The sequence below is a fragment of the Ochotona curzoniae genome, unplaced genomic scaffold, assembly GCF_017591425.1.
Source record: "Ochotona curzoniae isolate NIBS_2020 unplaced genomic scaffold, NIBS_Ocur_1.0 contig_1482, whole genome shotgun sequence".
NCBI lineage: Eukaryota > Metazoa > Chordata > Mammalia > Lagomorpha > Ochotonidae > Ochotona > Ochotona curzoniae.
Window position 1 is genome coordinate 8457609 of NW_024465100.1, and position 26360 is coordinate 8483968.

Below are 26360 nucleotides of genomic sequence, written 5' to 3' on the forward strand. Positions count from 1 at the left end.
GCGTAATCTCCATCCAAGCAAAGGATGAAAATACAGTTTTCCCTGGGTCTTTAAGTCTTCATTTCTGAGGGAGCTCATGTCACATAAAACTGTAATGAAAATATCCGCTAAAACAAGTGTGAGCATAACCCTTGTGTTGGATGAGTGTTGGGATTCCTGTTCCAGTGTTATATGACCTCTATGAATTTCAACAATTAAACATGCTCTACATCTAATAAAAGAGCTGCCACACATGGCCTTGTCCCTGATGAGCTGGCATTCTATGCATCATATTCTATGCACTAGGAGTGAAATTTCTGGTCCTCTTTAAGACATCCCTCCACTTACTGTATTAAGATGGTCAGATATTCAAATAAAGAAACTAGTATGAGACCAGGTTCTATTACAGTCGCAAAACACTTCAGCATACAACCCCATTTCACGTAGGTATTGCTTTCAGAAAGTTGAGATTTTAAAAAATTTGCAAATGTTTGCTGTTCATTTTTAATTATGCCAGTTTCAGTGGGGGGTTTTTGTTTTGTTTTTCTTTGTTTTCTTTTTACCTTTTTTTGATATGACCAAATGAAAAAATCTCCACAGTGAGGAAGGAAGGGAATGTGAGAGGACTCAGCCTATATCATTTTATAAAACCAGCTCAGTCCCTTGGAAATACTCAGCCTCCACTATGCCAGAAAAAAACAAACAGCTCTGACAAATCCTCCAACCATATCAACACTATGGAAAATTACAATAGTAAAGAAACAAGTTCATTTCCTTAATGCCAGGCATATGAGAATAACAGTAAACACCTATGAAATTTTACCTCTAACATGTAAGCCAAAACCAGTTGCTGTTGCAATTTACCACACTTGCCTTCATTTTTTACATAAAGAATGTGTTTTGTTTCACAGGTAATTGGTAGCCTTGAGCACAAGTAACTTACAATCACTGAATGAAAAGATTTGCTTTGGTGAATTAAAATGGAACAATTTTGCCCAAAAGGGCAGGGGAGGAGCCAAATAAAAAGTTAAAGGGATTAATAGACAAATGTTTCATCTATTTTTGCATTTAATTTGATGTCATGAAAGCTTAAGGCATCTAAAAATATATCTCTTTTATTCTTATAAGACTGCAAGATTTGGTTTTTGGAATAGACACTGTTCAGGTAGCAGAGAATTGCTGAATTCTGAATCTATGCTGAAAAAAAAAAAAAGAGGAAGGGTTGACCATAACCTGAGGCCCTAACTCCTGCCGAGTGCCTGTTGTTATGAAAGCAAGGTGCTCCACACGATCTAATCATAGCACTAAACCTTGTTACAAGCCCTTTTACAGCTCCAATATCTGGGTTACATGGAAACACGCTGGAGAGCCTCCTTGTACTATGAAATAAATGTCATTCTGACTGGCATCCTCTCTTCCAGCAAGTAATTTCCCTCTGCTGATAAATCGATACAGCAAAAACAAATGAGAGCACACAATGGGCACAGTGCAGATTGCATTTTTATTCATTTCAGAGCCCCTGCAGCCAAGTTTTTTAAGCACAATGGCAGAAAATGATGCACTTGAGCTGGGAAACAAGAGAGATACACTGGGAGACAGTGAGATAAGAGAAGCCAGACAAAGAAGAAAAAGGGAACTGGTCAGAACAAAGAGAAAGCCCAAAGACAAGACGCAAGGGTCTCACCACTAGGCAGATCACCTACAAACTTTTTTTCTTTGTAACATTAGACTTCCTGTTTAGCACCTCATGGAGACTTTCAGAAAAAGATAGGCACATCTTTTTCCTACTTCTCTAGTCTATAACATTGCAAATAATTTCAAGAGAATCCAACTCTTTTTTCACTGATTACTAAAATTGACACAGAATCCACAAATGAAGACTTACCCAGAAAGCCCAGAACTAGATATGATAGGAAAGATACCAAGAAATCTTACTCATCTCTGAAAGTCCCCACAAGTCACTGTTGTTTAACACTGCCTTTAAAGCCAAGATGGAAAGCAGGGACCCAGTTACTTTTATAAAAGGAGTAAGAAACTCCCATCATAAACACCTTAAAAGCAGTAATTGATTTCCTATGTTCTGATAGAATGAGCCACATACAAGGGATGCAGTGCATGTTTACAAGTGAAAGTTTACAGATAAATCACCAGTTAGGAAGCTTGCTTCCCATTTACTTAGGCGTTCCATGTTACGATTCCGCTCTGCTTCCTGATTCCAGCTCCCTCTTAATGCATGATATTAAGGATCTGGATCCCTGTCTAAACACAAAATTAATTTCTTTTCATGTACAACTTAATACACATAACCTAAAGGTAATTTTTATGTGATATTTTTAGTGTGCTTACATCTTGACTGCCACTTATCACACAGGATCAAGTATGGAACTTCCTTCTTTGGTGTCATGCTGGCACTAAAAAGGATTTGCATTTTGTACCATTTGGCACCATTCTGGCTTCCAGTTGATACCCCCTTCCTGTCATTTAAGAACTTGGATTAGTGTCCATGTGCTGTAACTCCTTAGTTATTTCTGAATGTTCTTTCCTGCTCTACTCACTTGGGTCCTTAGGTATGGTATATGTATATGGCACAGACTTCAATAATAAATTAACAAGAACAGATAGCAAGGCAAAATGACTGCTGTCTGTCCTTACCTATTTATCATGTTTCATTAAATCAAGAATGGATGTAAGTCTACATCAGTGTGTCTCCATGCTTTTCAGCATTATTTTCCCTGATGAATCTTTTTCCCTAAGTGTCCCCTACCTTTATCACAGCAGATATACTTCACATCTGTCTCTCTTGCCTCATAAAGAACAGGCCTTTAGGACTTCCTAAGGGGACAATATTTCCTCCTGAGACTGCATAGACCAACTCTTTAGGAAAGCAGTTTCCCACTTATTAGAAATATTGAACCCAACATAATTTGAGAAGATAGGCTGAAATTCAGTGTAATATTGGCATGGCTTTGACTTTAGCAAAGTTTTGTGTACTATATAATCTATGATTATATAAATCATCTTATGTCTACTTTGAAGGTAGAAGATGTAAGTGGCCTATAAAAAATGCCTGAGAAACTATAAATGATGGATGAGAAGTAAAGAAGCTAGATAGGTAGAATATAATTAAACACAACAGAGTTTGGCTTCTCCCCTCTTATTGTGAGGGGAGAGAATGGAGAGGTAGGTCCAAGTTGAACATCTTATCAAGTAAAAAATAAAAAAGAGAAAAAGACTGTCTTTCATTCCCAGAACTTAAGTGAATTTGTACTTGATGAATTTCAAACTACTTTTAATTCCCCTACTTGTATTTAAGATAGTTATTTCAGAATGCAATGAGTTAGAAAATGGAGCTGGTAGAGAAAACACAGTAACAGAAGTTCTCACAATCAATGAAAGAAAATCCCTATTACAGCAAACAGAAGTCAAATATTTGCCACGTTTTTATCTAGGTGTATCATCTGAAAAGCTCTAGGAAAAGGTGTCCTATCATTTCATTCCATTTCTCCATGAACTTTCTGAAGTAGTCTTGCCTAGTTACAATTGAACAAGGCAGTGTTTCATGGTTACTTAAACTATTTCTTGCAAAAGGTCCATTTTGCTCTAAGTGTGTAAATCCTTCTCCAATGACGATGCTTCCAAAGCAGTGCAATGAAAACTGATATCCTTTACAAACTTGGGAAGTATGAGATGTGTGCCCTGTGAAATGTAAGCAGACATTATATCCTTCATAATCAGGGGAAAATTAAAGTGAGAATTGAATAAACACTGGTGATCTATCATAGATTCTATTAGATGCAAAGATTGAAGTATTAGACATCTTGTAGCTCAACTTTATTTAATTTACAGCTTCCCTTTCCGCAGTCTAAAGGGACTGAAAATTCTTCCCTCTAATTTTTCCCTCCTTTATGACTTGACCGGGGAGATGAAATCGGGGTACTTTAATTACCATTCAGAGCCAAAGACTTGCCCTTTGATATGGAAATCCCACTTTCAGCGGCAGCCTTTTTCTGGCCCCTTCTCCTTCCAGTTGTCCAACAGGAATTTTAAGTAGCTTTGTCACCAGCTGATAGGGAAAGCTAACTGTAACGCTTTCCTGTTAAGTTTTGCTTTAAGTTACACTACATTTCTTTCACCAAATTGGCACAGCTGAAAGAAAGGAGGAGATTAGGGGTGAGGGATGGTGGAGGTGGTAAAAGACAGACCGGCAGGCAAGCAAGGTAGAAGAGGAAACGGACTATCCATTAGAGTTGCAGCATTATAGTTTTTACCCTGTCAGTGTGAAGTGTGGCCTGTTGTATACAAAGCCTCTCACTTTAAACACACAGGCAGCACCAGCCAATGAAAGCTGCCACGTACGGTTACCATGATATTGTCATCTGCCTGCTACATGACTCCCGGCTTCGCTATAATTATTAATTGCACTTGTCAACTGTCATTAATTCCTCTTTAGCATCCCTGTCTTTGAGTAATTAGACAGAACAGCCTCACTGAGCTCATTGTTTAGAATCCCTGGAAAGTGCCCACTGGGCTTTCTGAAGAGAGAACCATCAAGAGTACAATGGGGCACTTCTGTTAACCCTTGGAAGCTTGAATAGAAGGGATGAGGCTACCACAGGTACATAAAGTCATCATCAGATATCCACATTTTATATATTTTTCCCTACAGAAAACAAGTATTCATCAGTCCAAAAAACAGGGAAAAGAACTTAAGAAAAACAAAATTACCAAATTAGCATTATTGCATTATTTTAACTATTCTCATATAAGCTCTTATACTTTGTGTTGTTGGAGAATAAAAATGGTTCTGAAGTGTTATTTTCCTATGTCACAGATATTTGCATACATGTGACAGACAAGGGTACTGCACAGGAAATGTATGTTAGGAATAAAATACATAGATTTCAAAATTGAAATGCTTTGTTATATGCATATGCACAAGGGTTTTTTTTTCAGATTATCTTTTCATTAAATTACAAAATGGCTTAGAAAATAGGGTTAATGATCCAGTTTTTATTTACTCTTTTTGTAGCTTCTCAGTTAAGAGACAGCAGAAAGTGCTTTAATTGTTTAAGTGCTGGTCCTGAATATATTATTTTTAAAAACCCATATTGAGAAATACAAACATATTTAGTATTTTGCTCATGGCCTCTGAAGACTCCCTGAATTTGACCAATTTTTAGCTAATTAAATGGAAAATGGGCACTAGATGGATAGAGATTTGAACAACAATTCTAAATGTGAATTATATTCTTTTCATTCAAGATGGCATGACATACAAAGAACTGCAAAAGGTGTGAAATATTCTACGTTTTCTTACTGCTATCATTCCTGGCTTCTCCAACTAAAATCCATCAAAAGCATTAAATCCATCAGTACCTTTAAGTTCTCAAGCAGCTACAAGTCAGTCAAGAATGAGGTCTATTTAGCCATTTCCTAATAACACTGTTAATGCTAATATTAAAAAGGTACTTGTCATTTGTTAAAACCACTCACAGTTAAGCTTCTTAATCCAGCTGATTTGTTGGAAAGAAAAACCACAGGCATTCGTCATGAAGAAGACTCAAGTCCGTGGAGTTGTGGAAAACAAACTAAATTTCATCACTAGGAATCATCAGAGCTGTTTTCTACATTACCTTAACTAGAAGACTTTCAGATACTAGCTGAGTGCTTTCAAGCAATAATAACATTTACTGAAGTCTAGATGTGTGCTGTGTACTTTATACACATTAATTCATTCACTGCTCAAATATCTATGAAATAGGTGCTATTACCTCCATTTTAGGATAACGGAAAATGGAGCAAGAAAAAGTTGTGCTAGGTGGCACAGCAGAACAAGGGCAGGACGACAGGCAGACCCCAAAGCCCACCCTGACTACTTTCTAGTCTTCTCTCCAGGAATTATGTCACCATCCAATTTTGACTCTAATTAAATAGGTGGGGCATCTAGATTTCTTTTCTGGTGGTAGTTTTTACAGAGTAAAACAGATCATTTCCAAAATTTTTGTCAAGAAAGTATGATTTAAAACTGAAATCTCAGGAAGTTAGCACTGGCGTATTGGGTGTGAGAAGAGAGAGAATGAGTCTTGACCATGTTATAGAGCACTCCTGCTTTCCTTGGGTACAATTATTATTGTATATATTATTAGGTTGAAATTAGAAACCATACATACATAAATATCAATATATAAATAGACATTTTAATATAGTTCAGTATCTTGTTTATCCTTATTTATTGCACAAATAGTCTGTGTTGACAAGTATGCTAGGTACTGATAACGACAGAAAAGGACAAAGTGTGAGTCCTGAGTAAAAGGGGCCTTCCGATTTATTGAAGACAGGAGTGGGAATGATATAATTAACATACTACAAAGTACCAGTGAAACACAATCAATGACATAGATTAAACGAAACAGTTAAGACCAATGACAGATACAAGCAGAAAAATATTGACTTTTTAAAAGAATTTCTCTAAAAGCGTAAAGATATCCAACAATGAATCAAGCTGGCTTGTTGACTATTGAATATCTACGATGGAAAAAAATTTTTAAAAAACTTTCATGTCAGGTAGCGACCTATACATAAGAGTATTTAAAAAAATTCCTACAGATAGAATATTGAACTGCTCTAAATACTGTCTGGTCTTATCTTCCCTATGTTAGATTGTATAAGCCCAAAAAAGTAAAGTTTTAAGCAAGGGAAGGGTAACTTCATTTTGTGTGATCTTCAAAGCAGAATCATCTGGAAATTTGTTATTGAATTTGACAAAGATGAGTTAAAGAAATGATGATTAAAAGAAGTGATAAAAAAAAAAATCCCAAACATTCCAAACACAATTACAGGCGCCAAGAGTTGTATAAAGAAGTAAACCTAATGGGAGGCATAGGTTGGTAGGGCCAACCTTGCTGACACAGTGTGTGGCTGAAGAAATGGGGGTTTAGGTGACGACTTGATGGGGGATAGGAGGTAGAGAGCAACTGGATAACTGCTGCATTGATTAGAGAGGCTACGAGGCACAAGAGGCAGGACATGTGAACGGAGTGCTTTTCATTGATTCTGTGAGAAGTCATGGAGCTGAGTGAGGAAGAGCATGATGGATCACTGGTGACTCAGGAGTACAGTGTGTTACTAAGTTGTACGGGATTCAAAATCTGGTTACTTAGTGACCTGTGTTAAATTGCTTGACCCTCCTGTAACTCAATATCCTAGTGCAGGATTGTTAAAATGGCAAAAAGAATTAACCCATGGAAAGCACTCAAAAAATGCCTAGCATTTAATGGGCAATCAGTAACTGTTAGCTATAATCACTATTACAATAAACCTATTCCTGACTAGTACACTTTAGTCAATATCTAATGGTATAAAAATTATGTTCACTATATCCTTGCCATTAAGATTACTGCAAGAGGAGTTACTAAATTTTCCAGGAAAAAACACTGCCATGTATCTAAAGCAAGAACGTGCTTTTAAAACTCACTTGACATTTTCAGTAGTTACCCTTTGTTGTGCCCAAATAGATGTGATTGAAATTTTTCTAGAGAAGTTAGCTGATAGGGTCAGCCATAAAACTTTAACTTTCATGGACATGAGCCAACAAGAATTCTACAGCGAAGTATCATTCACTCAATCCATACTGCTTGATTTTACCATCCCTACTCTGAAGATTAAAAACATTTTCATTACTTCTACTGGAGAATTTACATTACATTTTATCTTTGGAGTTCTAAAATCCACTCCCCCCAACAGACACACCACAAAAATCCCTGTGGACACTGTAGCAGACACTACCATGATTACTGACACATCCCTCATGGGACAGAACAAACAATGGCATCTTACTATTTTCCAATGAGATAACTGTATGCACAAGATCCTCAAGTCGGATTCAATGACCTGTGATTTACTGATGTATGTTGTCACTACTGACTCAGCTTTTTTTTTTTTTTTTAGCTAAATTGAACTGTTTTTTTTTCCTCCATTCCTTCTATCTTTGTTCATGGGGTCTTCGCACCCTTCTTTCCGCTAGCAGTCAAGGACCAATCCAGAGGCCACTGGTTCAGCGATGTCTTTCTGGATTTTCATTTCAAAGCCACAGCCTTGCCCTTCCCCATATCCTCACACATGAAACTTACTTTTTGTATGATAAATGACCAACAGCAGAAAAGAGCAATTACCTGAGACAGCAGAAAGAGAAATAAAATGAAAGAACGTAACAGTAAATCTCTTCCACAAATGTTTATATCCTTTTATCATGGAGCTGTTAAATTTGACTCTAAGCATTTCAGTAAAGAAAAAAAAAGATAAGGATTAGTTGTTAAATTCCTAGGTATTATTAGATAAAAACAGCGTATCAGCACAGGAGCAGAATCAAAACTGGTGAGAGGAGTTAGAAATTTCTCCTCATGGTTCCCAAGATATGCTACACTGTGGGTTCCACTAAACATTTTAACAATACAATTTTCATTGGGACAATGAGTCTTCTGATACTTTCTTGCAGCACCCTCTGTGAAGGGACGAGAACACAAACTCACACACAGGTCTCCAAAGCACTACCTTGTCATGAGCAGACACTCAAGTTCACATTGTCTTGCCATGGTTAAGAGGTACATTACAGCACATGTCAAAATTTGATTATCTTGAATTATCTGCCCTAAATATTGCTTGTTTCCCTGAGTTTCTTATAGATAGTGTGGGATAAGACATGGGAGATTGATTTCTCCAACAGCAGTACAATTGAGGCACTCTCCGTGGCCCAATATGTACCCAAGAAGGTGAAAACAAGCTGCCAGCATTCCCCATCTTGACACAATTGCCAGTCTCAGTAAAAATGTAAAATACTCAAAGTGAGCCATTAGACTTCACACTGTGCCTCTCACTGTAGGGACTTACATACCCTTCACCTCCAGCCCCAAACATGTATCTTTTGAAGGAAAGAATCCTATTTAACTTTACTGTTTTCTTTCAAGAACCAGCATTGCACTTGACACACTAATTCTATCACACAAGCTTTTCATATTATTTTGCTACTACCTCTGCCTTTCTCTTTACCATAAAATTCTTGACAAAACTTGTGATGAAACCCCGGGCCACAGAGGTAGTGGTCATATCTAAAATGAGGTTACCATCAATATACTTGGAGCACATTAACTTAAGAAGAAGAATCAGTACAGGGTGTGTTAAACATTGTTTCCATCCATTCTGCACATTCAGGAAGAACTGAAGCACACAATCAGAATCAACAAAACAGAGCAAATCTCCTGTATTTTCAACTCAAATACCTGGGCTGATGATTATGTAATATTTCTCCTTTTATAGACCTTGTGATTCAAACTAGAACTTCCTCAACAGAATCTTTAATCAGGTTTCATCCCTGGTCCTCACATTCCTGCACACTTGTGCTTCTAGTGGTGATGCAGCCTAATTCCTCTCGAACATGTAGATCATAATTCTAAACAGTTATCAGATTAGAAAGTAACTTCCAGGTAAATGATGTGATTCCAAAGACTTTTTCACTCCAGAAATAACTGCAAGATTATTTCTACCTAACAGATACTTTAAGGCCAGATGTTTAAGGTAGTTTGGGTATGCTGACGGGGGATTTCTTTCAAATAATCATAATCTTACTTGGCAGAGAGGAAAGGACGAAGATTACAAAGGTTTTCAAAAAGTTAATATTGGCTTTTAGCTTTCATATCTATCCAGCATACTCTACTTCTCTGTATTTCAGTAGCATTCCTCAGATATTTTTATATTTGCTTATTTAGGGTCTGATCTTTCTCAAAGTTACCAAACATACTGAGATATCTTAAATTACTGTGGTGGTCCATCCTACAACTAGATAACATAAAATTTTCCTTTAAGCATTTTTTTAGCCAAACACAATTCTTATTACTATTTAAAATATTTCTAGAAATGCTTATATCAATACAGATGAGGAAAAATAGAAAAATATCATAATTAGAAATTGTTGTAAGAAGTCACTGAGGTGTGTTCAATAATGATTTAAGAGAACTTAAAATACACGTTTACACTGAATTTAAGTGAATTCCTGTTAACAATAATACGCTTCAGTTTCATAAGCTGCTTTATCTTTTCAACATTTCACGTAATAGTTACTTTTTCAGTTGAAGTACTTGGTCAACACACAAAAAGGAGAGAGATAAGTAACTTTAAATGCATTCAACTGTGAATTTATGAATGTAGGTTATGTTCATATCAGTGAGATAACTGCTACATTTTTTAGAAGGTGAGCACAGCAACTCCAGAAGGAAAAGAATCTAACTTGATGGCTCACAGAAGGAGACTATCATAAAGGAAACGACATTTACTGGGCTTGAGAGAAGATCCAGACTTATTTTTCCACATGGGCTACAGTTCTGCAGTATGATGCGCCATAGCAGAGGGACCCAATGGAATTCAAATGAAGGCAAAAGCTGGCGCCCCCTGGAAAAAGGGCTGGCTTCACAAGCAGACTGCCACTGGACTTGGCCCTGGGAGTTTTAAGCAAATCCTGGACATACTTGTTGGCAAAATTATAGCATATTCTCCTGCTTCAGTTCAAATATACTGAAAAATTTTAAAATAAATTGTTGTAGTTTTTCCATTTTAATTTTTATTCTATTGGAAAGGCAGAGAAGCAAAGAAAGGTCCACCATATAATGGTTCTCTTCTCAAATGTCTGCAATAGACAGAACCAACAAATCCTAATATCAGGAACCTGGACCTCAACCCAGATCTCTGTGTGGATAGACCTAAGGTCATAAGCCATTATCTTCAGCCTCCCAGCCTGTGCATTACTGGGAGGCCAGATGAGGATGAGACCGACCAGATCTCCAGGCAGGCTCTGCTATGGCATGCAGGTTCCAAAGTAGCGACATCACCACTGTGGCATACACCTGACAATGCTATTGTTTGTTCCAATTAAAAAAATACAACAAAGAAGTATATATGGGTATAACGCATGTATAAATAGAAAATATTGTCAGTAGAAAAACTATGTAAGAACTAATATATTTGATGCTTAAAAGCACCAAAGGTGCATATGTTTCAATAATAAATTCATTTTATTTTTGATGATGTCTACATAGTTGAGAGGGATGCTTGCCCATGTGGACCACCAATTAGGGTGGGGGGGGCAAGGAATGGGGGAAAGTAGACTAATCTCCTTTTTTCTTCTGGTATCTGGGGAAAGTGGAGAGAAGGAAAAATGGTCACTCCCAGCAACCCAGCCATTACAGTACCCAGGGATGGGGTAATACCACCTGACATCATTCCAGGGTCCCCAGTGTGGAGGATAATCCAAGGATACTGCTTAAGTTGTTTTGAAAGATCCGAGATGCTACTGATTCATCGCTCCAAGGTTGAGGAAATCCTTCCAGGGTCCACTGGCTGACACAGTCCACTTTAGTTTCAATTCACCTAGATACTTGTCCAGGAGAGTTGTTCAATTGGTTCTGTACTCCATGGTACTAGATGTCCTCTGCAGACCTCAGTGAACTGGCTGCCATATTTCCCATGAGCCTGTGGGCATGCCGTGTACCACACGGACCTCAAACTGAGCAGACCTAGCTCTTATACATGCACTCCACAGTCAGACCACAGATCCTGGGATTTTCACCATTGGTGGAGTTCTGAGTTCAGTAATCTATTTGAGGGAGTCCCCCAAAGAAAACCCACCAGTGGTGACCCAACCTGAATCCTGTGTGTGCCAGCCAGTGTGGTGTCCAGTTCAGTCCATCACCCATATCACCCTACACACACACTGGTGTTTGGTTAGTTCTGTTCCCAGCCCCATCTCATATTCAAACAATGGATGCTTTAGCCCAGGCCAACCATGGCCACCACACACTCTGGTACACCAGCAGAAACTACAGCCTTGTCAGAGTGAAGCTCAATACCCCTCACCAGGTCAGCCCTGATTCCTGTGCATGCTAATACGTGCAGCAGATTGGTCCAGTCTTTCCCACATCCCATTCAGCTCTTGCATGTATCGATGGGCACTAAAGCATAGTTCAACTCAACCAATCCCACTATCCATCCCACACCCGTGCCAGTAGGTGCCACTGCCTATCTAGCCAGGTGCGCCCCTCAGTCATAGTTCTCATGCTCATCAGTGGGAGTAGCAGCCATTAGAGAAGTGGCCACAGTTTCCCTGCTGGGCCCCCTCCCAGCATTGGAACTTGCCCTTTCCAGGCGGTTCTACAGTCTAGTCTGACAGTCCCTAGTCCCAGAAATTGCCAGCTAATGCTGCAGGAAATCCCAACCAGCCTGTACTGACTCTGGTTCATACATGCACCATTAGATATATTCCCTTAACCACAGCCTGGTTCTCCCCCAACCCAGCTCACATGCAGGCTAATGGCTGTTGCAGCCCTGCCCAGTGTGGTCTGCCCCAAGTCCCAACTCTTATGCTCACCAGCAGGAGCAGTAGCCCAGCAGGGGAGCTTCCCATTCTGGGTCTTAACCTGTGCTGGTAGGAGCTGCAGCCCAGACTGTCATTGCTCCCTTCACCTCAGCATCTACCACCAGGATGCTACAACCTGGCTTGGCCCAGCCTGCTCCAGTTCCAGCTCATTTCAACTATACTGGCATTGACTATGCACATAGCAGCATCCAGTACCAGGACCAAAATCATGTGGTGTCTCTGTGTGCAGTTACTTGGTATATATTTCAACATGAACTCTACAACTCAAACTGTGCTAAGAACACTCTCCTAATGAATTAATATATGCATTAATATATGTATATGTACCCTTGAAATATGCCCAATAAATTTTTTAAAGATTTATTTTTATTGGAAAGTCAGATATATAGAGAAAGAGAGGAAGATCCTGTGTCCATTGAATCATTTCCCAAGTGGCTGCAGCAGCCAGTGCTGCGCCAATCTGAAGGCAGGAGCATGGAGCCTCTTCTAAGCCTCCCACACAGGTGCAGGGTCCCAAGGCTTTGGGCCATCCTTGACTGCTTTCCCAGACCACAAGCAGGGAGCTGGATGGGAAGTGGGGCTGCCGAGATTAGAACCAGTGCCCATATGGGATCCCAGCATGTTCAAGAAGAGGACGTTAGCCAGTGGGCTACAGTGCCAGAAACAAGCTTAATACATTTTTGTTAACCTAGTCCAACCTGAATGTTGGAAAAGAAGACACACAAATAGAAGCTGTCATTTAAATAAGTAATTTTGCACCGAGGGGCAAAAACCCATAAAGGTATGGTGATACCACCTTCAAATATTCTTTTAGCAAGCTTTACATGGTGTTTTTACTGGTGTTTATCATTCTACTCTTTTGATTCAGTCTCAGCTAAAAGTACATTGCAGGGCCCAGTGCAGTGGCCTAGCGGCTAAAATCCTTACCATGAACACGCCAAGATCCCATATGGGCACCAGCTCCACTTCCCATCCAGCTCCCTGCTTCTGGCCTGGGAAAGCATTTGAGGATGGCCCAAAATCTTGGGACCCTGCACCCACGTGGGAGACCTGGAGAAAGTTCGTGGCTCCTGGCTTCAGATCAGCGCAGCACCAGCCATTGCAGTCACTTGGGGAGTGAATCATTGGACGGAAGAGCTTCCTCTCAGTCTCTCCTCCTCTCTGTATATCTGACTTTGTAATAAAAATAAATAATTTTTTTTTTAAAAAAGGTACATTGCAAAAAGAGTCCTACACATGAGCAGTGCACAACATAGTACATGTTCTTTCCTGTAGGTTCTCAAAGAGAATGAGAAATATAACAGAAAAAAAGTTTTATTCCATTCAAAAAGACAAATAATTACATAATGAACTACTAAAAAACAACGATTTGAATTCAAAGAATCAATTTTCAGGCATCAATTCTACCACATACTAAAAGAAAGATGAGACTGGAGTTGTAAAGTAGAACAACAATACTGTTTTGCAGTAGCATGAGCAGTCTGCATTGATACAGCTGGAAACTGGGACTTCCTTTTCCCTTGGGGGTGTGTGTGAGAGAGAGAGAGAGAGAGAGAGAGAGAGAGACAGACAGACAGAGAGACAGAGAGAGAAACAGAGTGTGCTGTGTTTACATATCCAACGTTTTGATTTCAGAAGGTCATTGGATTTGGCCAAAGTCTTTCAATCTTGTTAATTATTATGTGTTCAGAGTAATGCACATTTTATCTACAGGTGGCAGACCTTTTAAAAATAGATTTCAATCATATTCCATATTTTGTTTTGGTAGTATTTTTTTAACTGCCACCCACATTAAAATGTAAGCATGTGCTGTTCAGAGTTCTCATTAATGTTGCACAATTTAGCTGATAGATTTGTCAACAAAGTGGCTCGTTCTCCAAGGCCACTGAACCCTGTCGGGATAAATGCCTTAAAAATTGTATATTGCTGGATAATCTTTAATTATACGCAACTCACTTGACAATTTACAGTATATTGGGATTATTTTCCCTTTTCAAGCAATAAAACATTTTAGTTCCTAGATTATGGTGACTGAAGGGGAAAAAAGTGATGAGATTTGATAAATAGGTGAAGCAAAGAGCTTGCTTATTTGCAAGTAAAAGAGAAAGGAGAGCAAAAGGCGTGTACAAATAACCACCACTTAGGATCACAAATTATTAACAGGCTAAATGGGTAAAGCAAATAGCTGTAAATGCAGTGACATTTTGAAAGAATGTTAACTCAGGAGGAGATAAGGAAAAACAAAAACCCAACACTGACAGTGTAACTAAGCACTATCCTTAGTTGACTTACATAAAAATCTTGAATGTATCCTAAGTCATCTTTCTCATTTTTTTTTGTTTTGGTCAATGCAATACATAACCTAATGTTTAAGTTTGCTCTGAGTACTATCAGTTGATTGACCATGATGCTTTAACATGCAGCAGTATTTAAATTTATATAAAAGACCCATAATTTGATAGTTCTTCAAACATTTTACTTTTATTCAATCTAATGGCAATGCTTGAAGTACTTAGAAAACTGCTACTGAAAAGACTAAATGCTAATTTCACTACCTCTTCCGATTCTTTATTTCTAAAGTGGGAAACTCTTTACCAGCATCTTCAATTTTTTTCTATCTACTTTTGAAGGATGTTATCAGTTTACAGAATTTGTTAGCTGTTTCTGCCTCTAGAAAAAGCAATATTTTTACCAGGATAAAAATAAAATCTAACATGACTACTTACTTTTAACATTTATCCACTATCAAATATATGTGAAGAACATGTACATTTTAATGAGTTGAGAAAAAAGGCACATGCTCATAGAACACCACACAGTAAGTGCTAACTGTCTTGGTCCAGAAATGCCTCCTGGCCCAAACTCGCCCACCTAGCAACCTCTTTTCTCATTCCTGGAGACTGGCACTGCCAGCTCTCATAGTAGCATTTCCCGGCTTTTCTCTACACGTTCACTCTGCACAATGCATTCCTGAACACTGTAATTTCATTTTCCCAGAATCATGCTGGATATAATCTGATGGGTCTTGATTCTTTTTCCAGTTAATATTAATTAGACATAAGACACATCCGTTTGGATCACTTCCTATTTCATAGGAGGGCTGTTCCGTGAGTTTCTGTGTTTTGGATGACATAAGTTATCACATCTTATGAATGACAGTTGAATGGCATCCAGCTTTGTTGTGAACCCTCTTGTCTAGGTCTCCAGATTACACACAGCACGCAGACTTCTCCAGGATGCTCATCAGAATGCCTGGGGTAGGTGCTGTAACTTTTGAATTCACAAGGTGGTGTGTCCCAGAGTGGCTGTTCCAATGTGTGTTTACAAGGATCGTGAGAATACTGCTGTGGCTGTATTACCTTGGCAACACTGTGAACTGCTAGATATTTCTTGTTCCCCCATTCTGTACCATCAGCAGTCAGATCTCATCACAAATTGAATTTGTGTTTCCCAGACCTGAGATTAAGCACTTTCTTTTTTTTAATAATGTAGGAGTTTAAGATATATATTATTGACCATTTGAGCTCTTCTTTTGCGCATTTTTCCTTACTGGATTGTGTTCGTTTTGAAATTGGTATGTAGCTTTTCAAAAATCAGTTCTGGACACCAACTTTGTCAACACTTTCTACAAATTTATTCTACCACTCCATGTCCCATTGTTTCACTCTATTCTCGATGCTGTCTGAAACGCAGTATATGTGCACACTTGCTTCTGCTGTTAGGGTATGTTTAGTTTTTGCTCAAGTAATCCTTCTCCAGTCTCACGTCTTCGTCTCACTCTGAGAATCTCTCACATGAGATTTATTATTTTGCCTCTTATTGGCAAAGTAAAACATCTATGTTTACGTATGTTATGAAGTAGAGATCAAATTGCTTTTTTTTTTAACATGAATCATCAATGTTCACAACGCCTAAGTATTAGAAAGTTTATTCTTTCTCTATTACTTTGAGGTCCTGCTGATTATTTAAAAAGGAGGTCCTTATTTGCAAGAAAATCTGAGCTCTATTTCTCTCATCAGTAGTCAGTACCACTACACTTTCTGAATTAATAGTTTTTTATACAATAGGTAGGGCCTGTCATCTCATATACTTCTTTAGATAAAGAATGTCTTAACTCTCTTTGCCTTAAGCACTTCAGAATAAGCTTGTCACATTTCATAAACACACATACCCCTAACCAAATAACAAGAAAGACAAAGCGAGTACTTAGAGTGATGATTATAACGGTATTGTACTTACTAATAAAACTGTAAGGGAGATATTTACAACACTGAATTTTTCAGTCAATACATGGTATATCTACTTTTCAGCCTTTGAAATTACGACATAACAAAGTCACAATTTTCCTCAGAGATATTGCACATCTCTAAATAGTGAAGACTGAATGAAAACTGACATCAATATACAGAAACAGTGGATTTGTGTGTATTTTGTCATAAGCCTTAATCCTTGCTAACCTGTTAAATCAACTGCTACTAATGACAGCTGATTGTTTCCTGCAATCCTAATAACTTCATGTCTTTCTATTGCTTTGCAGCACTGACTATGACGTCTAGGAAGAAGCTCAAGAGTGATAGTCTGTATCTTTCTCTTGCTATGAAACACAGAAAATAGCTTTTACCATTTTACTTTTGCTATCACATAAAAGAAGTTTCTCCCTGTTTTTAGTTTTCTAATAACTTCTGAAAACCAGAAATAGATGGATTTCACTGATTTCTCAGCATTTATTAAAATGATACTATGTTTTGGTTTACTACAAAAATACATTTTTTTTTCTCAAAGTACTCTAGGAATAGCTACAGGAGGAATTAATTAGTGATCAGGAAAAATGATTCTGCTTATCAACTTTAGAATTTCATTCACTAATATTTGGTGCACAAATTTTTCATTGATTATCGCAAAGGAAGTAGATCTATGTACTTTTTCATATTCTTGTCAGCTCTGTTTCAAGATTAAATCATTATTGCACCATGAGGCGTGAATTGTTACTGTTTCTATTTTTCTTTTTTTATTGTGTGAGGTTAGACTGATTCTTCCTTGAATTGGCCAGTGAGGTCATCTGGAGCTGGCATACTGGAGTTAATTTCCTTTACAGTTGCATAAATATTCATGTTCTCTATGTTTTTTCCAGCACATTTTACCAGGAAAAAAACATTTTTCTAGGAATTTTCCTGTGCATCAGCTCTTCACATTTATTCATATGGGCTTAGACATGGTACTCCTTACTAGTGGTTTAATATCTGTACATTTACTGTGTTGAGGCGTCTTTTCAATCCCGATACCAGTGATGCCCCAATTTTGCCTGCCTTTTTACTCAATTTCATGAGAGATTTTTAAAACTTCACTGAGCTTTTCCAATAATCAATTTCTGCTAATCTTTCTCCTCCTACTGTATCTCCTTCCCAACTGGATTAATTTTCTTCCTAATCTTAATGTTTTCCTTCTGTTTGAGTCTATTTTATATTCTTTTAATAATGTTTTTAGAGATTAATTCCTGGCCTGTAAATTTTTATACTTTGTTTTCCAAAACACTTATGTTATATAGGTTTTCCAGCAAGTATTTCTTATAGGCACTTTACAGTTGCTATATGTAGAATTCTCATTAGCCTAAAAATATTCCTAATGGGTGTTATTTCTTTTTCAACCATGAAATTTTATTTCTAGCTCTATTTTTTGTTTTTCATTTGTAGCTTAATTTCATTGCATTATAATCTCAATTCCCCCAAAATAGTTTAACCTATTAAAACTTGCATATTAACTTAGAATACAGACAATTCTTACACATAGTCATATTGCATAAAAATGATACGAACTTTATGGCAGTTACAGGGGTCTACAAATGTACCTGAAATTAAATGTACTGTTTGTATTCATTTTGCCTATTTCAAAGGAAGAGACACAGAAAGAGAGAAAAATGAGAAGAAAATCTCACATTTAAGGTTCACTCCCCAAATGCCCCCAAAAGCCAGAGCTGGGCCAAGTTGAAGCCAAGAATAGGCCCTTAATCAAGGTCTCCCAGTGAGTGACAGAGGACTAAACATTCAAGGTCATCACCTGTTGCCTCCCAGAATGTTCAAATTAGGAACACACCCAGGATTCAAACCCACGCACTCCAAAGGAAGTCTTTACTACTACCCCAAGCACTGGCCCTGACATCAACTTCCTTAATCCAACCTTCACAGAAATTGTCACTGATCTATTTTATTGTAGTCAAGACTAAGAGAAGTAAGTCAGTATCATTGTTACTTTCATTTTCCTTGGAAGTTCTGTCCCATCTTCCCTCCAGTATTTTGAGATTATGTTACTAGAAGCATTCATACTTTAAGTTATTCTGTCTTCCTATTGAAGTGAAAATCGCAGTATAAAGAAAGAAATCTTCAGTAAAGGTTTGGGCTATATGTTCCTTAATGATGGATAAACAGTAGATGATGGATAAACACTAGTTGTCACAGTGTTCATGTAGTATTTGTTTTCTATTGTCATTTGTCTCTTACATGTGAAGGAAACTGAGGCAAACAGGTTAGGAGACAAATCCAACAGTAGACCCATGCAAGTCCCATATAGTCAGGAGCCCAACCTAAGGAGTCTGTCTCCAAAACCTTACTCCTAATACACACACCCTCCCTGCCCCTCGCCCCACCACCAACACAAAGAGAGTTAAAGTTTGAAGGAAATTGCTTTCACTGTAAAAATTCTACAAAGAATTTGATAGTTTCCTAATGTTGATTTTTTTTTCACTTTGCTATGTAGCTTAAAGTTACATTCTCACTCCCCTATTCTAAGGTATTATAATGCTGTTAAAAAGGGAAGAACATGTCAGATCTGTAACTGTGACACTAATCTTTCATGATACACAAGTAAGGAAAGCTTAGAATTTCACTTTTGAGATAAGCATGTGTAGCAGAAGTCAGCCCAGGATTCTCTGGTCCCAAGGCAGCACAGCACCTAAAACTATGAGCATCCAGAATAGGCAGGCAGGCACAACACACTCAGGCTTTCTGGATGGCTGTGTGGAACTTCCAAGAAGGAAGGCTAGTTCCTAGCCAACTTCAGGCCAAATAAATGGGAATGAGAGATGCAGGGTTATCGTGTCCCCTTGAAGAGACTTAACAAAGTTTTAACACAAAGAAGTACTAAGCAACTTACATACATCTGGTCAAATCCTATCCAGTTATTTCTCAAATTCTAATGTAAAATCAAACTTACTATAAAAAATTACAGACCATAAAGAAAACAAACTTCTCATGAGTCCATGTTTCAAAACCAACCATACTTTGCATTTATATATACATATGTATTCACCATATGCACATAAATGTATACATAGGTATGTAGCTATATATGCATGTACACATGGACTAGAAAATACACTGTATCTTTCATTTAGATTCTGGCTGGGTTCTTTTAACACTGCTCCATGAATAATTTTGGATAACCTTAATTTTTTTTAAATTGGTTTATGGTCTACATACTACCCTATCACATTACTATACTCAAATGCTTAAATGAAGTTTGTCTGCCTTGCTACTTCAAGTTAACTTTGCAGCCAACAGTAAGTTACAGCTGATTGGGATATCATATCCATTTTCTTACTCTTTCAGTATAAGAATTCCCCAAAGTTTATTTTCCAGAATAGTGACTGTATTTGCTAGCTCCTGTTGAAGAGTGGCATAGTCTTATGATGGTTTTCTCACCAACAATCTAAGGGGATGAGGGGTGGACATTTGTGTGAAACAATTGTGTGTGAGATGTTTTCTGTTTGCACTGTTTCCTTCCCGATGCTAGAAAACCAATTCTGAATATTCCACAATGGTAGGTGAATGTCACCTATGCAGATCCAAGTCCTAGGAAACTGACCCTTGCATAAACATTTGACCAGTTCTCAACTACACATGTACGATTCACTTAAAAGTACTGAACTGTATCTTTTTTGAATCTGCTATTTTAGATTCTTCATAACCAAACAGCTTCCAAATTAGTACAGTGGAAATGATGCCTAGAATACTTTGAACATGTTTAAGGTTTTTTTTAAAGAAACGTACAAAACACTTCCCGGAACGTTGAACAAATATAACCAGTTCCCAGCATTACTCAAAGTGTCCATATCCCCATGTTCCTGTCACAATATTATCATGGCAAATTACTTTTTTACTAAGCAAATAGTATAAGGCATAACTTCACAGTTCCTTTTACTAGCTTTTCTATTAGAACTATATACTTTAATATCCTGTTACTTTGTAAATCAGGACATCAGTTTATTCTTATATAGTCCTCATATTTGATGTTGTCCTATTTATTAGAAGTAGTCCAGCTTGTCAGCTGCCTTAAAATTTCATTCATACTGGTGTCTTTACTTGTGAAGTATGGAAGTTTCAGTTTTGTAATAATTCATTTCTGATTCATTCCACTTATGTTAACATAAAAATCCATTATTTATTATGCCTTATTCATACTGTTTCATTTGTCAGTGACAACATGAAGCTTTATGTATAAATAGTGTTATGTCATTATTTAGGATTTTGACAACTTTTAAGGAAAGTAGCAATTATCATAGATTATAAAGGATCCCATAAATATACCTAAAGTGCCAGAGATATAAGTCTCAAAGTCGTAACAGAATACTGAGAAAGTAAGTTTTGGGACAATAAGCAAGATGACCGCTTCTTTACTTTTTTTTTTTTTTTTAGCTATCAACAGGATTTTCATAGCAAACTTACTAGGAATGAATCTCTTCCTTTTTACTCCCATGAGATTTGGGATTATAAATTATAAAAGGATTTTCAACTCTAGGTCTATGGTCAAACTTTCAGTTCTCATTCCCAAGAGTACAACTTATTTGAAAAGACAAACAAGCATATCCTAAACATGCACATGGACAGATGATCATGAAATTTTTCTACCGACATTGCAAATTATTTGTTTGGCCTCGGCAAAAGTGCATTTTCTATGTGTCTATAGAAACCTACTCTGGAATATTTAATACCCTATGAAAATTTTTCTACAATGGGTGACCCACTGTGACTCAAAGTATTTCTTCCACAGCAACAACAAAAACGGCAACGCATTTTTGGGATACCATGTTATAGTGGAGATAAGAAGATTTTTGAAACTTCAAGAAAAGTGTATCTCAGTAAGAAAATGAATAGAAATGTCACTATGTTCCACCAGTTTAAGTACACTACCTTCACCGTGAGTCTGACAATTATAATTAGAGCCAGTTGCCAGACTGTACTATACTTTTATATGCTTGTTTTATATATTTCTGTGTATAAATTGAAAATAAGGCATATAAATTTCCATTTTTATGAAATAGTAAATACAGTAATCAATTTTTCAAAAAGGCATGTGTAATGAGTTTTATGAACATACCTTCTTTTTAATGAGTACCCTGCCCAAATACTCAGTTCAGCTTTCGGAATCTTACATGCAGACTCAAACTGGAATCGTGTCATCAGCAAGAGAGAACCTGGAAAAAAATAGAAGTGAACAATTCATAATGTATTGTTTTATTCAGTAAGTATAGCAACACAGAACTAGGACATTTGTAAGTTTTATTTTTAAAAAGGTGAAACTTACCTGTCAATTTACATAAAAGAATCTAGTTTATAGCAGAAGAGGGATTGTCTGGTTATTATTAAACTATCAGAATTAATCAAAAGACATACACATATTCTATTATGAACATCTATGTTAACACGAGAAGTTGTTCACTTAGTTTACATATAAATATCTCAAGCTGCTTAAAAGCAGTTTTTGTGTCTGACTATGAATTACAAGACAGGTGAAGCTGTCCTCTTGGATTTCTTTATTGAGCCCATTCAGACACGGATGCCAAGGACTCACAGCAATGACTCAGTACGTGTCCAGCCAACCCTCGTCCTCACTTGCAGCCAGTTAGCTTTCCTATTGTACTGCCTCACTCACGTTCAGAAATCCACTATCATGAGCAAATCAACTTCTGGCTTTGTTAGCTAATACCCCAGGCAGAACAATCATGAAAATCCTCTACCATCACACTAGTGAAGGACAGAACTTGTAAAGAGAGCCACAAATTCATTTCTTGTTAAGTCTCTCCATTGGTTTAATTTACAGAGACCTGAGTAATGTTTCAGTGTTCATTTGTATCATATCACTGGTTATTCAACTTAGATAGCCAAGTTCACATTATCTTTGATTACTATACCAAAGTATTATCACCGATTATAAGGGATCTCACAAATATACTTGAAGTGCCAGAGATATAAGTCTTAAGCTTGTAAGAGTAGAGTACTGAAAAAGAAAGTTTTAGAATAATATGCAAGATGGCTGCTTCTTCATTATTCTTTTAACTTATCAGCAGGATTTTCGTAGCAAACTAGGAATGGATCTCTTCCTTTTTAATCCTTTTTAATCAAACTACCATACTACCTCTTCTCAGAGTATTGCTGCTATGGAAAGACTATTTCTTCCTAGTATTAGAACCTTGGTTAGTAAGTACAGAATTTGAAAACTCACAATGGAGACAAAGAGTCCACATTATTTTAGCTCACTAATCATTCTATTGAAAATCCTCCCAAGGTGAGAAAAGCTACCACCAATAACTCTGAATGTAAGACATTTGAATGATAGCGTAAAATGGCAGGCTGTACACAATTAGGTATTACCTACTTTCATCAGCAGTTTCATGAAAATAATATATAACTTTAACTTTTTATCAGCTCGGTGAAATGTCACATGTGATTAATTGTGAAGAGATTAGCACAGTTGAAAGTATTTCAAAATGAAACAGAAATGTCAGTCAAGTATCTAGTTGACACAAAAATTCACAGGTGATCATTTTACCCACAAGAGGGAGCCTGTATTTTTATATTTTGCTTACAGATCCTGAAAAAACCAAATTAAAACATGAAATTCTAAAAAAATCTTGTTGATGCCATCATCTTTATGTTTGTTCAAATGCTGAATAATCATATTCCAACTGGTATATTTGTCAAATGTAACATACCCATGCACAAGATCAGAAAGATAATTTGAATTTTAAACCTTCCCTACCCACAGTAGAGCTTTTGTTTTTTCTGATAACACAATGAAGAGGTAACTGCAAAAGCAGCCTAAAAGGGAATACCTCTCAAGTGGTCATAGCATTCGTCATGTAGAAATTGACTGAAATTATTTTGAGTGGTCTGCCCCCAATTTAATTACATAGCAGTGAAAGAGGCTTCTATCCATCAGTAATTTTCTGTGTATTCACAGGATAGAAAACACAGTATTTCAAACTTGCCTAAGAAATGATACAACTGATACGACACCAGGATGGGGATGGGGCGAAGAAATTCTTATCCCGTGATTTCCAAACAACATCTTACATTGAGAGGACTCCGGGCTTCATGAAAGTAAAATGAATTCACCAACCTATAAGCCACCTTCTCCTAAAACTATCTGAAAAATGCCCCTCATCGCTGTGTGACGTGTTCTATCCCATTCAGAAAAGCATGGTAGTCACGAAGCTGAATTTTCTTTTCGGGCTCCGTGGAAACTGCAGGGAAGACAGATGACAAGTCCCTTCCCTTGTCCCCAGGGTCCTAGAGGACATTTTATGACACAGGCAGACAGTGGAGGAAAAAGGGGTTAATCACTGCTCTTCCTTCTGCAATCCCAACCTCTGCATTAAATCAGTTTTTTTCTGCCACTAGGGACTGTGAATCTAATGGACTTAAAATCAATACCTTATAAATGACATAAAAATATATTCATTTGGTGGACTCCTGTATCCTTGTGTCTGAATCCTGCTTACACCCTCTACTTTCAGAAGGGACAGCAGACCAACTTCTGCCAACAAAAGGTCACTCTTTCACCCTGGTGACATGCTGCAGTGCAGAACACACTGTCACACTGAAGTGCAGCCACATTGCCACTGTGCAAACTTTCAACGTGCTGTCAGGAGCTCCTGTGAAAGCCACCAATCAGGAAGGAGCAGGTAGGTAGCCAGGGACACACGTCTACTGGGAGGATGGATCTGGTTCAGGCTCTCACTCCTAAACGCACTCTCACTACGGAAAGTTTTCAGTGTACAAAACATTACATGACAACGCTGGGGGAAAAACACACACACACTCAACTTCAACCTTCACTTTGTGGTGCAGTTTTATAATGACTGGTAAGACTGAATCCCAAAATCCTAAGAGGCAGAAGTGCTCACCAACACACAAAGAGATCTTAGCCAAATCAACACTGTGTGAGATCAAGCCACCAAAAACAGGATAGATGTGCAGTTTGGGGAGATGGAGGTCTTTTCCTTTACCAGTGACAACAAGGAAACAAGCAAAGCAAGCCACTGTTGGCCTTTTTTTTCAAGCATATTGAGAAAACATGTGTATAACAAAGTCAGAGATGTGCAAAACCTCTCCCTATCCAAAAGAGCAATGTGCTTACTCCAAAAATCACTCTTGTCCCTTGGGAAGTATTATGGTTAGTTAAAAATAAATCATGTTAATTCATCATACATTGTAACTTTCAGGAGTATCTTCTTGTATCTTCGCTATTTTAAGACACAGCCAACTCTACCATTCCTGGGTACCTTCAATGAAAAGTATGTAGCAATAGAGAGGAGAGACAGAGAACACATGAAATACCAAAGCAGGACTTTACTCCTGCAATCTTATCACTGACTTACAGTCAGAGGATGAGAAATAAGAAAACCAGCCTTTAGAATTATTTTTTTTTCCATTTGACTACAACATTTTCCCCAGTACATTTTAGTGACTATGCAAGTGAGAAAGATTTAAGTTGCCACGATGTGAAGAGGGCGGGGGTTTGGGGACCCTCCTTCTAAATTAAATGGCTGGAAAGAAGAAAAAAAATGAAGAAAGAAAAGCACCATCAAGTCAAATACTTTGAAAGAATTCTAGCAACAGGTCAGCCTGAGATTTCCTGTTTAGTTTCACTGGCTTAAAATTCATATAGCCATAAAACAACAACAACAACAACCACCAAAAAAAAAAAACTGTTGTTCTCTATTCCATTTGCCAGAGTCATTTATCCCCTATTAGATAAAGTATAATAGACTCTACCGAAAGGGTCATTGGCCTTCCATTTAATGATATTGCCAGCCCCAATCTGCATTTTCCCGGCAATGTCCCTCAACACAGAATAAATGGCTGATCTCTTCACAATAACAGCTGATTTCTATTTATTAAGCTAAAAAGGTCACCATTTTCTACGGCTGGGCCGCCCTGCACTATTGATAATTTTATGCATAAACAAATGGCAAATTTGTGCCACATAAATATGCATTAGCAATTACTTTTTCCTCGGGCAACGCTCACCGCATGCAAATGTGTACCTCACAGGGCCTGGTAGCTTTTGTTTTAGCTCTTGAACAGAGAAACAAAAGAGCACAATAAACAATTTTAAAATCACCAATCAATAAGCCATGCAAATGCAAAGGTAAATGGCAAGAAACTTGCTGGGCAACAAGGAGACAGAAGGAAGGTGGAAGGGGGAAGGTGCAACGGTTTTCCTTTTTATATGATTGCATTTCTTTCTCTTTCCTAATGAAAAGGCTAAAGTACTCTTGACACGGAACAGCCAACAAGGATGGCATTGAAGCAGATGCCAGATGGAGACAGTAGAAAATACACCATGTTGAGTAAACACATACACACACAGATGATCTCAGGACAGCGGCAAGGAAGAAAGTGGGCTCCCCCCAACGGGACTGCAGGGTCGACCCCCACATAGATGGCCAACTGTCTATGTCAGAGATTAAGGGCATTTTAATATCAGGAGGAAAGCCAGACACATAACCAGCTCTCAACTGAACTGCAACCTGCTATGGTTTTGAATGACACCCTCAGGAAGTAGGTGGTCCTGAAGAACAGGCACAAAAAGGTTCAGTGGAAAATATACCAGGAAATTCCCCCAAAATCCATGCAAACAGAATTAAAAGATAAGCTCATCTGGGTGCAAAAAATGTGGACGA

At 37.7% G+C, this 26360-nt stretch overlaps 1 long non-coding RNA gene and 1 other non-coding gene across 2 annotated transcripts in view; one reads left to right on the plus strand and one right to left on the minus strand.

Moving 5' to 3' along the window:
* LOC121148382 overlaps positions 1-21863 on the minus strand; it is a 120261-nt gene extending 98398 nt beyond the window's left edge. Inside the window, exon 1 of the long non-coding RNA XR_005882552.1 lies at positions 21770-21863. This is a non-coding gene — a long non-coding RNA (uncharacterized LOC121148382). The remainder of the gene's footprint in view (positions 1-21769) is intronic.
* Positions 21864-25098: 3235 nt separating this feature from the next.
* Positions 25099-25234, plus strand: LOC121148423. The gene has a single exon (XR_005882555.1). It is a non-coding gene; the product is annotated as a small nucleolar RNA SNORA29 (small nucleolar RNA).
* The last annotated feature ends 1126 nt before the right edge of the window (positions 25235-26360 follow it).